The following is a 13,285-nucleotide window of genomic DNA, read 5'->3' as shown; positions in this document are numbered from 1 at the left end:
AGATAACAAAAAACCCTAACTACACTGAATATATGAATTCAAATTTAAAAAAACCAAGTTTTACTAAATGCATTTTGTATATTTATATACAAAATTTTCACTCGTATACAAAATTTAATGAGCGGTTAAATAAAAAAAACATCATTCTGTAAGTCGTTAAATAATAATATTCGTCTCTACATTTTTGACTGCACCACACACCAGATTCTACTTTTACATTTCTCATCTTACTCGGATCTTTGATTTTATACTATGTAAAATTAATACAAAATTAGTATATATTAAACTTTGAAAAACTTCATAAGTAGGGCAAACAAAAACAAAATAATGGCAAAGGTAGAACTTAAAAAAGAGAATAATTTGATAAAAAAAAACACGAACCTAATTTTTTATATTTTTCAAGTCTTTCAACAAAAATATTTTCTTAATAAAAAATCCTGACCTAAATAAATAAAACAAAAGTTGAAACAAATAAAAATAATAACAATATTAAAAAAAACTTTTATAATAGAAGAATAAATTATGTAATTGTTGTTTATAGCGTAGACAATCATTAGAAGTAATTACTAAATGCTCTTGTTTTTAAACAGCATCGTGAAATTAAACGTCGGCTCTTGAATATGCTAATCGGACAGGAAACTGACATTTTAGTATCAAAGAGCAATGGGGATCTCATGTAGCCCAAATAAATTTTATAAACCACCCGAAACATCCTCAAGAAGTCTGCATCAATGTAATTATTTTGAAGAGCACTAACTTCCATTTAAATGCCATTAAACAGCTTTTAAAGTTTTCACGCAACCATTTTTCAATATTAAACAATAAGAAAGCGTGAAGGAGTAAAGCTGCTTAAAAAAAAAGTCAATTTTTAATAACTTTAAATGTTACCAAAAATTAAGTGTTATACAACATTATCTATCATAACTTCTTACCATTTTTTGTCGTTCTATAGTAACGACAAAAAATGGTAAAAATTATGATAGATACGTATCAAAATTATGAGATTAAAAATAAGTCCTTTAACTTGGAAATGCTTTGATGTGCCATATCATTCGCCTTAGTTGAAAAGTCTCCAATCCTCAAATAACATGTTTTTAAAAGTGGTGTCATCACAACTTGTACTACTAGTCGATCAAGCTCTTTAGTTTCTTTTCTAAATAAAATTTATAAAGTGTTGAAAAGTTAATAGCTGATATGTTGTAATTTAAATACTTAATTTGTTAAAAACTATTCCGAAATGCTTTCCTTGCAGTCATAACAAAAGCAAACAAACTTAAAACATAAATTATATGTCTATTTTTTTTTTTTTTTAATGATGTGAGGGCAATTAGAGGTAATAAAAAATTATATATAAAGAAAAGGTAGTGAAAAAAATACGTAATAGGAATACCTAATTAACAAAACAAATATATATCTTGTCGTACAAATATCGCAAATTTAATTGTGCTAAATTTTTTTCATACAGCTATTAAAGTTTTTTTCTTACCTTATAATACATCCAAGCAATCTTGGCAATTCTAAAGCTCATCATTTTTCTCAAATGCACTCTGAGGGATTCTTTGACATTCACGGTGAAACCATTTTTTACAAGTGCAACATTGAGCCATTTGCCAAGAAAAAAAAAAGAAAAAGAAAAAACTGGAATGATGGAACATTGTATAGTCTGTTTGTCAAAGCAGTAACTCCTGATAAATCAACACCATACAATTTGTCAATCATTCTCATGCAATGATTAACCAAAGGTCTTGGACGATTTGTCAAATAATTTAGTATTTTCTCATGATACTTTTTATATAATGAACTTGCTCTTCTGTTTTTATCAACATAGCTAAAAATATTATTTGTTTTTTAAAATACACAAAATAAAAACTGTTACTATAAACAAAGTCACAAAAATAGTCAATTACTATTATAGTTAGTGTTACTATATGTACTTTTTTCAGCAATTATATAATCATTAACTAAATATTCTTAAAGATTTAAGAGCTTTAAAATCTGTAAAAGATTTTACAAATTTTAAACTCATTGCTGAAGGACCAAGAACATAAAAATTTTAAGGAGAAAAGTGAATCACATTATATAAAGATTTACAAAAAATGTAAATTATTTAATACTTTATGGTAGGCTATATTTATTACTGTTATCTAATAATAATAATAATATTTTTACTAATACTAATAATATTATTATCCTAGAAATACTATTAACTTAATCAGAATAACTATAAATGTTATTATTATTATCAATAGCAGAATTAAAAGCAGAATTAATTTTTTTTTTCAGTAGTCTAACCTGTGATACTTGTGCGGAAGGAACTCTTCAATGCAAACACTAAGCAGAGTAGTAAGGGAAGACGTCTTTCTTCTTTCCAAAAATTTGTATTTAAAAGATTGATTTTGACGTTCAATTCCATTGTTGGTATTAATATTCAACAATAGTCTATCTTGTCGGTAGGCAAATAACCATCTCTAAGAATATTTAAAATAGGATATAACTTTGAAAAGTATTGAAAATAATAAAAATTTTAATTGATTTTTAAACATTTAATAAAAAAATCTTGGGTCTTAATAATGACACAAGTTATTTAAGTCTAATTTATTCTATTTAATAAATTATTGCCAATTCTTAAAAAATGTTTTTTATTTCAAACATTTTTAAAACATTTAACCCTTCTACCTCGTCTTTAATTGTGTTGATAAACTCATGTTTACAAATCAATGATTTGCAAACCGTTGCAAAATGAAAGTGGATAAATAGGTTTTAAAAGTTTTGAGGAAAATTATCATCAAATCAACTTCATGTTGCATGATTGCTATACATGCAAACACGCAAAATTATACTGTCGTAGATAAATATTATAAATAAGTTTTAGGCTACTCAAAGCATTAAAAGAAAGCTCGGAAGTGAAAGAAAGAAAACTTTCCATAAAACTCAACACTTCACATACCTGTCCAAAAAAAGCTTGATTTAAAGCATTACAAAAACATATTTCATAACAAAAATGTATCTAAAAGAAGTATAGATGGAGAAATTAAAGGAGTTTTGCACACAAAAAATTTGGTAGAAATACTACGTCTATAATTGAATACAAAGAAACATATTGCACATAAGTTTTCTAACAACTTTCAAATCAACAACTTTACTTTAGGACAGGATAAGATACAGATGTTCAAAATATTTAACAAAATACCTAGTCCGATTCATCAATCCACCAATATTCACAAATTTAGATAAAAAAACAAAAATTATTATTTATAAAATTAGACACTTTTTACTTCTTTGAATTAAAAAACATGATTATTAAGAAACTAGAAAGTTGCTTATTGAACACTAAAGTAGTATACTAGAGGTAACCTTACTTATAATATCTTATTCATAAAAATCTTACCTTTTTGATACAAAACCAAGTGTTTTTCAAATACTCTATGAGCTTTGGATTACTTTTGTATTCAAATGATTCTTCCAATACCTTTACAGCTTCTTTAGAATCCTGAACTGTTTTTGCATGAGCAATTCTACGTAGCTTTACCTTGACATCATTTTTTATTATAGAACATCCATTAATAGATTTGGACAGCCATCGCTCCCAAGCTTGCTCTCGATGGAAGTCACAAATAAATACACTACATTCTAAAGTGATTGAATTCACACATATAAGAAATATTCACAAATTAAACTCTATGTCAAAAAATTTATGTTTAAAAACTTAGATGTGAAAAAAATATTTAAAAAAAGCCCTACCTGGAAACACAAAGATTCAAGGGAATTTATTTCTTCATTTGAATATTCAGTCATAAAGAATTTTGGTTCAAATAAAGGATTCCATTGTTTTAGGCAATGCAGTGCTTCTGTAGTTTCGTTTTCACAAACAAAGATGGCAACTATTTGCTATTCAACTTTTGTTTTCACGACCAAAAAAAATAGGAAGAGCTTATCAAGTGGTTCGGTATGTAGCATCAAGAAAGGCTAGCTCATTACCATACCGCAAAAGTAGCCTCCTTTGCCACTTAACGAAACTTTATGAAAGATCCCTTAAAGTTATCTTCCCATTCTTTTACTTTTTTCAGTAGACATTCTTGGTCTATGAATGAGTAACGAAGCTTTTGCCTTGCTTTCATCATATGGTTACGGATGGTCTCATCCTCTTGGGAAGAAACGTTTATTTGATTTAAGTGGCATATTACTGGAACTGGAATCTACCAACTCCAACTAGTTCACCAATTTTAACAATAAGATCTTCTGAAATGGGTTGATTGATACCTGCAGCCTTTAAAAAGCACAGTGAATGGTAAAATAGTTAAACAAAATCATTCTTAAATTTTCAAATTTAAGGATGGTTTAATAGGATTCAATAGGATGGTTTCTGTGAACAGGTATATCAGATATTATCAAGACATATTTTCTACACATAATAATATTTCTATTTTCAGTAAGAGCTACTCGTAGTTTTTTTATGCATCTTTTCTTAGCCATTCTGAATCCTTATCAATCTTTTTAAAAAAAAAATTAAACGTCTACAAATATTTATAAACCTAATAAGAAAATTAGTAAAATTAAAAAAAAATTCTTCAACCAAAAATTGAGAAACTACAATTTATATTATAATTTTAATCAAAAATCAAATCAAATCAAATCAATATATTTTCACTTTAATAATGACTGTATATATATACAATCGTGCGGACATTTACAAACAGTTATAAACTGATGACGCGTAAAGACCTATGATGGTATAAATATAGCATAATAATAATGATAATTATAATAAGTAATAAAAAATAAATAAAAATAAATAGTAATAATAATAGTAATAAATAGTAATAATAATATTAAATACAGTAATATAATAAGTACTATCTATATATTTTACTATATATAGATATATTTTACTATATATTTATCTATATATATTATAGTGATTATCATAAGGATAATGCAAAAAAAAAAAAATTAAATAAAAAATATAAAAATCATGACAATATCAATAACAAAAAATATAACAGTAAAAAGAAGGAAAGAAAGGAAGAAGAGTCAAAGAAGTAGAAGTCATAGGAGTTTTGTTGTGATCCAGTATTTTTCAAGCATAGAAAAATTTAATATGAATTTAAGTAAAAAAAAAAAAAAAATTGTTATAGAGAATTAAGCAGGACGATTGCATAGAAAATAGTTTATTGTTTATTTATTACATGTTATATGGTTTAGTAGTGCCACAAATTTTAGAGCCATATAACTTTACAGGATAATGAAAATTAACAAAATTAGGTTAGATTTCACTCATATAGTTTAAAACTAATTAATGGAGTGATTAAAAAAATAAAATAATGGAAATATAAATTGCACCTACAATTGTTAATAATATAATCTTATCCCTATGTTCACAATATATAAAAACTATGATAGACTCGAAAACATTATTTACTCAATTGCTTCTATGAACGATATAAACAAAAAAATTTAAAAATACAGTTAATTTCTGTTAAGTAAAGTACAGGTTAACTAGAATTTTTGTTATCTCGAACTGTTTTATTTGGTCCCTTAAAATTGTCTAATTGAATACTTTAAAAAATTTCCCGTTTAGTCTAAACTTGGATATTTAGAACTTTGAATAAGTAGACTCTTATCAAAACAAATCTTAATAAAATGACGTTAAAAAAGCAATTTTAAGTTTTAATAAGTTTTGAAATAAAAATCGCTAGCTTTTGGACACAGTATTACCAAATGATAAGAAAGTTATTGTGATGCTAAACTTTTTTCAATGTTATCTTTTAATAGTACAGAGTGAATACAACACAAGCTTCTTTTACCGAGACATTTTTCACGTATCTGTTAGTATAATGTTGTAAATTTAATGTTTATACTTAAGCATTTAATTAAGAAAAATCACCTTAACTCGAACTAATATCGGTCAAAATTCATATTAATTGGAAATTGCTTTAGTCTAACCATTTTCCAAGGTCTCTTGGAGGTTCCAGTAATCGAGAATTAACTGTTTGTTACAATTAAAAAAATCCTAATCACAAAACTTAAAATTAGGAATACAATACCTTAAATTCAGGAAACTCATAAACATCCTTAATGTGAACCTAAGCAGGACAATTAATCTTCTTTGTAACTTGCAAATTAGTTTTACTTTCTTTGAAAGAATGGTCTGCAACCTAAACATTTAAAAAAATTAACTAAAAAAAAAGGAAAAAAAGTTTAACTTACTCCTTTATCATTTTGTTTTTCGCTATACTGTTCTTTCAGTTTAACATACCTACCCTTGCCTTGCTGACAATCAAGAGTGCGATGGAATGAAACAATAAATGGCACTCCAGAATAAGAAAAATCTTTATCTTCAAAGAATACTTTATGATTTTTCTTAACTAACTCTAAATAAAAAAATAACCGCATTACTTTTTGCTTTTCTGAACTTTTAATTTAGATTAACTTTAAAAATTTGATTAAAAAAAGCAATCTAGCCATCAATTAATTTATTACAAAAAAAATAGTTCTAATAAGTCAAACCTTCTTTTGTTTTCTCCATTCCTTTTGTGTAAGCTGCAATATAATGAACTGTATGTAACATTTCATGGTCTTTAATTTTTGAACAAACATCAGCATATGTTGCAAGAATTTGCAGTTCTTCAAGAGTATTAATGGCACTTAATGGTACACTTAATGTTCTTGGTTCTAAAAATGGAATTAAAACAACATTAAACTCATACATTTCAAATATATACATAAAAACATAAATTAAATGTTTTTATGTGTATAGTTTATATACATATATACAGAGAACATATTTTTGTATACTCAATATACAAGTGGTTGTACCATATATTTATACTACATCAAAGATAAACTATTTGTGCAAAAAGTTAGACTAACTAAAATTAGTAAAAGATAAATAACTTTGGGAAAATGCTTAGAAAAAAAGTCGTTATACGATATACAACATCATAAGACGAAATACAATTATACAAGATATCATGAGATAGTACTGAGTTGATCTATGCTATTTAGGACGAAACCACTATATTTTATTCCAGGGGTTGGTATATGGAGAAAAGCAGATAAGATGAGATTTAAGGGGGTGACATATGGGTAAAATTGACTCAAGAGACAAAATGTGGTCAGCAGTGAACACAAAGAGTAGTACGAAAAAAAATTATATTGTTGATCAAAGTAGTAACTGTAACTCATGTATATCCACGTCATATTTCAAACCTACTCCACAACATTCCAAATCATCAAATAAATGAATGAAATTAAATGCTTCAATCATATGGTTTAAAGACTGAAAAAAGAAAATAAAAACATCAAGGGAAGTAACGATGAAGTTGAAGTCAAGTTCAGAATAATTTCATAAAAATAATAAACAAGTAATGCCATCCAGACAAATAATAAAGCCATCACAAAAATTAAACTTGTAAATGATTCACTAAGGAGTATGTAATTTTTTTTTTTAGTGAACTAAATAAAAAATTATCATGCCCTCACTTAAATTTACATGACAACTAACACTGTACATATTAGTTTTCAAGTTAATTTAAGTGTTAAGTGACACATAATTTATGTTTTTATTTATGTAACAAATCATAATAATTATTGCAAGTATAGGACCTTTTAAGCAGGCTCCTATCCTCTTCAGATCCAATTATCAGTTTCCTGAGAAGTTTTGAAGACAAGGAGTCATCAGTCTCTGTGAGCAGTGTGATTAATGATATAGCTATATATTATATAATACTTTATTTTGATATTGCATGAAAGAAGCATTTAAGTAAACCCTTATAAAATAATAGCTAGGTCACAGCGCATGTTAATAGTTATATGAAATGATAAAATTTTGCAAAAAATTGCAATGATTAGAATCTTAGAAAAAGCAAGAATACCCTAAAAGCTTGTCTCAACTTTAAGAATATAGTGCTGGTTAGAATAATAATAGTTCTTTTCTTATACTAATATTGTTATTGTTGCCAATATTCCTGTGCTGTTATTGTTAGTGTTCTTGCTATTGTTATGATTTTTGTTACAGCTGTTATTATTTTTGCTATGTTGTTATCAATATTATTACTTTATTGGCTATAATATAGTTTAATTTTATTATCATTATTATAATTATCATAGCTATTTTAGCAGTTATTACAATTATTATAGCTTGTTTTTATTACTGTTTATTGTTTATTGGCATTACTCATACTATTGCCATTGCATTAATGGAAATATCACTTATTACATTAATAATCATCATTGTCATTAGTCGATAATCATTATTACTATTAGTCTTGTGAGTGTTTTATATATCTTATTTAAGTTGTGTCATTGTAGGTCAATAAACTCTTGTCAGTTAATTACTGTTTTGTTTGAAAAAAAGAAAAATATACTTATCAACAAATTATTTTTCAAAAAAGTAAATATATTTAAGAACAAACTTGATTTAAAAATGTCTAACAAAGTTTAAAGAAACACCAATCAGCATGGCTCATAAATTATGACATATTAGATTTAACTTGACATTAAATCTCAAGGAGCATAATTAAATGAAAAATTAAAAAAACGTTATAAATATTATAATAATATAGCATGCGATACAGATATTAAGTAAAATTAATAATTTTAACTATATTAATAATTTTTTAATTATTCAAAATGTTAAAAAGACACAATCAAATCATATTCGAGGGATCATTTAAGTTTATAATAAATATAAAATCTTACCTATAAAATCTTCTGGTTCCATTAAAGAACCATTCTCATTATCTTTAAAGCTACTAGAATTATACAAATCATCCCCATTTAACCAGAATTAAAAAATCATTTACCAGAAATAAAAAATCATTTACCACAGAATTATACAAATCATCCCCATTCTACCAGAATTAAAAAATCATTTACCAAGCGATTGTTAAAATTTTATTTTATCGAAATCACGCCTTTCGAAAAATTTTTCGGCTGATATGGAAACGACCTTAACGTCATTCTTCATTTTACAAAATTTTCCGGAGTCTGCAATTTTTAAAATTTGCAAGACCTCCTTTTGGAGTATACTAAAGATCGCTAACCATCTTACATTTGTAAATTGTTATCAAAAGATGTTCTTTCCTGCGTTTGTAACTGTTTACATCAGAAGTAAGTAATAAAGACGAAACAATAGAACCGATAAAAAATACAATAAAATTGTAATTTGTTTATTATTAATATAAATATACATATAATACAAATTGTTTTACATCGTAACGTAGTCTGAAAGTTTATCTAATACATTATTGTCCATTTCCATTACAGTAGGTTTTGCCAAATTTAAAATAAAAAAAATAAAAAATCTCCACAAGTTGGAATTTCCGATAACTCCTGATCGGTAAATATGTTTTTATCGGCGTACCAAAATAAAGAATTAAACACTTATTCTCAAATGCTTGATATTCCCCTGGATGCCATTTAAGTATATCGAATTTGCTGTCAGCATTCATTGTAATCAGTGTAGGGTGACGGTCGATTGTCATAGCGTCTTTGTATTTCACGTCTGTTGTTAAAGTCTGTGAACCTTCCAATAATTGTTTCATTATCTGAATAACTCCAATATGCTCGAACACCATCTCATCACATCTGTAGGCCAACAAGTTACTAAGTGATTGTAACATGAAAGAAGAGGGCGAAGACCCAGTCGGACAATTAAAGTAACCTATCTCATGAGGTAGATAATTTAAACACAAAAGATTAGCAAAAAAGGTTTTACCTGAATCCGATGGGCTGCATTATATCAAGCCTCTCTTCTTTTTGTTTGAATTAAATAAAAACGCACAAAGTAACTGCCTTAACCTGTGAAAAGACATATGATTAGTTTGAGCTATGTAAGTTAACAAGAAAATGATTGCATCTAATCTGGAATTATTGTCAGTCTTTAATTCGTTCGGTTAAAACGTCTTTATGTCTCATTGTTAAGTATTTCTGTCGAAATATTGTTTTTCTTGTTCCGTGCACCTCACATCTACACTGTATTTCAAGTCTCTTAGATCAGGGTCACTCTCAAGCATATTGTCATAGTGACGTCCGTTTATAATACAGCTATTTTCTATATAATTAGCATAACTTAATCGTATAATAACTTTAGCATTTGTTCTTGTAGCAACAGGAGGTTCAGTATTGTCGCAATCGTTAAATTCAAAGTCAGCATGTGCAGAAATGTATTTAAAAAATGTTTTTAATGTAGTTAACTGCGTTTTTGTAGTAAAAAGGTGTTGTAATATATTTAACCTTAATTCGAAACTTACACGTTTGACATTAAGTTCCGTATCTTGACAAGTGTCTATTGTTACATCAGACGCATTTGTATCGTCTAAATTTAAAGTACCTTCTACGCTGTCCAAGTCTTTCTTTTTCTGCGTTGGCTCGCCCATAATTGAACATGACAAAAAGTTGGTGCTTGTGAAATTGTCCATTTAGTTCACTGGGTTTACCGTCAAAGTATTTTCAGGTTTTGTGCTTTCTAGATAATATAGGTAGGAAATCACACTTTTCTGTTTGAGGATTGTACCTCATATAGGAGTTCTCTGTACCTGAGTAAATAACATGGAAAACTTCAAACCCATACCCAGCTAGCACACTTACGTTGGGCCAACGTATGTAAAACCATCGTAAACGTCGGCTGTTTTTTCCAATGCAAAACCAACGTTGATCCAATGTCATTTGTTTAATAATGAAATTAATACCGATGGAACTAAAAACAGCTGGCAACAACGCATGTAAAAACATCGCAAAAAATTGATTGTTTTTACGATGTAACCTAACGTTGATCCAATGTTATTAAACCAACGTTGATTTAATGTGTATAAACCAACGCTGAATTAATGTATGTAAACACATTGCAAAAAGTTAATTTTTTTTACGATCTAAACCCAACGTTGATCCAATGTTAATCACCCGTCGTTAATTTGATTTATATACATACATTGGAACAACGTTGTATTTTATACAGTGGATTAACGTTACGTTTGCATAGAGAAAAGGCGGATATACAAATATACATTTGTATAATTTATGAGAATTATTTTTCATTTAGATATTTCAGTTCATCATGGAAATATATTTGCTTATATATTTTTCTCTTTTTATGTAATGAAATATCAAGCCACAAGCAAAACAAACATAAATAATGTCTCTTTAATCAGATGCAAAATATTAATTATAATTATATGTAGTAAAAATTGTCAAAAAAACTCAGCATCAAAATGGCGGAAATGCGTATACATAAATGCATTTATACATATATATACGATTATACACGCGTATAAATACATAATATTTTATGTTTAAATGTATATGCATAACATGAAAAAAAAAAAAAATTCGGTTCCGATAAAAGGTAAATATAAAGTTAAGGAAACGTAAAATATAACGTTGAATCAACTTAAAATTCAACGTTTTACCAACGTAAAATATAACGTTTTGCCAACGTAAAATACAACGTTGTGCCAACGTAAAGTACAACGTTGAATCAAAGTAAAACATTACGCAATGCCGACTTAAAATACAACATTGAACTAACGTTGTTTTTTGGTTGTTGGCGACGTCGCATTTGTAACCAAAATCATATAAAAATAACGTTGGGGGTCGATGTTGGGCCAACGCCCAACATTGTTCTAACGTTTTATCAATGTATGTGTGCTAGCTGGGTATGCTTGTTGAGGACTATACACATACTGTTCCTAAATTAATCATCGTATTCAAATTTACTAAAATATGGTTTTAATCTACGATAATCACATTCTAATTCATAAAATAAGTAACCACTTACATTATTGCAGACGTTTAAAACTGGGCAAAGTTGAGTTCAAATTGGTCCTTTGTCGCAGCATTGGGTTGGGGTTGGATAGCATTTAGGTGGTTGTCCGACTTCACCTTTGTTTTCTTCTGTTTCTTTATCTTCGATAATGAAATCATCTTCATCTGATATCTCAATGATATTTTCTTGATTACATTTAGATTTGTCGAATACATTTTTTCCAGATTGTTTATCGTTCTTACTGCGTTCTGCAAAAATTTCTTCTTGTAATTTTTCAAATCTGTCCAAGTCTCCGTTTCTATATTCTGAAACTCCATTGTCGCTATCGGGATTTTCAATTTCTTTTGAAATTCCTTCTCCATTTTTGTTATAACTATATGAAGTTTCGTTACAATTATTTTGCGGTGCAATATATTTCGCTATCGGCATAGTCTCTGTATTGTTCCTCCAAGCAATTAGCTATAAAAGAAATGGGTAGAACAAGACCTTTAAATGCATTACAACAGTATTTGTATAATGGAAGCGATTGATCATCTATATCTTCATTATATTCATCTACTACTTCTTTAGACTCAACATCCTCCAATAAAAGTAATTCCTCTAAAAATAGCATTTGGGATCAACAAAGTGATAATGAGTCCGTACCATAGGATGATATACCAGATTACATGCGTTTACAAAAAACAAATTACCAAGACATATTTAATCCAAAGCAATTAGATTTTATAAAAGAAGCTAGAGATGCACAAAGTATTGGTAGTTATCCTGCTATTCAACCGTTTACATTTCCTAAATTTGCTCCCAATTTGCCAAAATATGCCACCCAGTGGGATTATGGGAAGGAACTAAAGCCTATAATAGATGCTTTATTTGGAAATGATTCATTTGAAGCTGTTGCAGCGAATGATACGGACCGCAAAAAGAAGATATCATCATCCAAATGGAAGAAACGGTTGGTCGATGAGAGGTACCCATACAAAAGATAATGGCAGAACAACTGCCGAACATAGTTGAGCCTTCAGATAACGATTACAAGTATTGTAAATTGTTACTAACAAGTGATTATGTTATATTTTGTAATTCGATTTATATCGAAGTATATAAAATATAACTTAGTCACTTGTTAGTAAACTTTTTAATAACAAAACTAGTATAAATATCACATAATCACTTAAAATAGGATTAACAACTATTCAAAGACACTCAAATTTTCTTCTAAATCATTAATTCCTTGCAAGCGTCGTCTACGACCTTTACCTCTGTCACGAAAATTTCCAAACCATTTTCAAAGGGCTTCCCCAAGTTTTTTTTTTGTACACTCCTTTGTAGATGCATTCATTTTACGAAAGCTGTAATTTAAAAAATAATTGTTATTTTGAACTTTATTTAAAACTAAATGTGTAAATTCAAAAATCAGAAATTCAAGCACCCATAAAAAACGTTGTACAAAATGGTGAGAATAAATTCACGCTTGTTTTTTAGGCCAGTCAAATTTAGCTGTCTGGCCAAATTATTTCTGTA

Source organism: Hydra vulgaris, chromosome 07 (genome assembly GCF_038396675.1).
Source record: "Hydra vulgaris chromosome 07, alternate assembly HydraT2T_AEP".
In the NCBI taxonomy this organism is placed as follows: domain Eukaryota; kingdom Metazoa; phylum Cnidaria; class Hydrozoa; order Anthoathecata; family Hydridae; genus Hydra; species Hydra vulgaris.
This window is presented reverse-complemented; position numbering follows the sequence as displayed.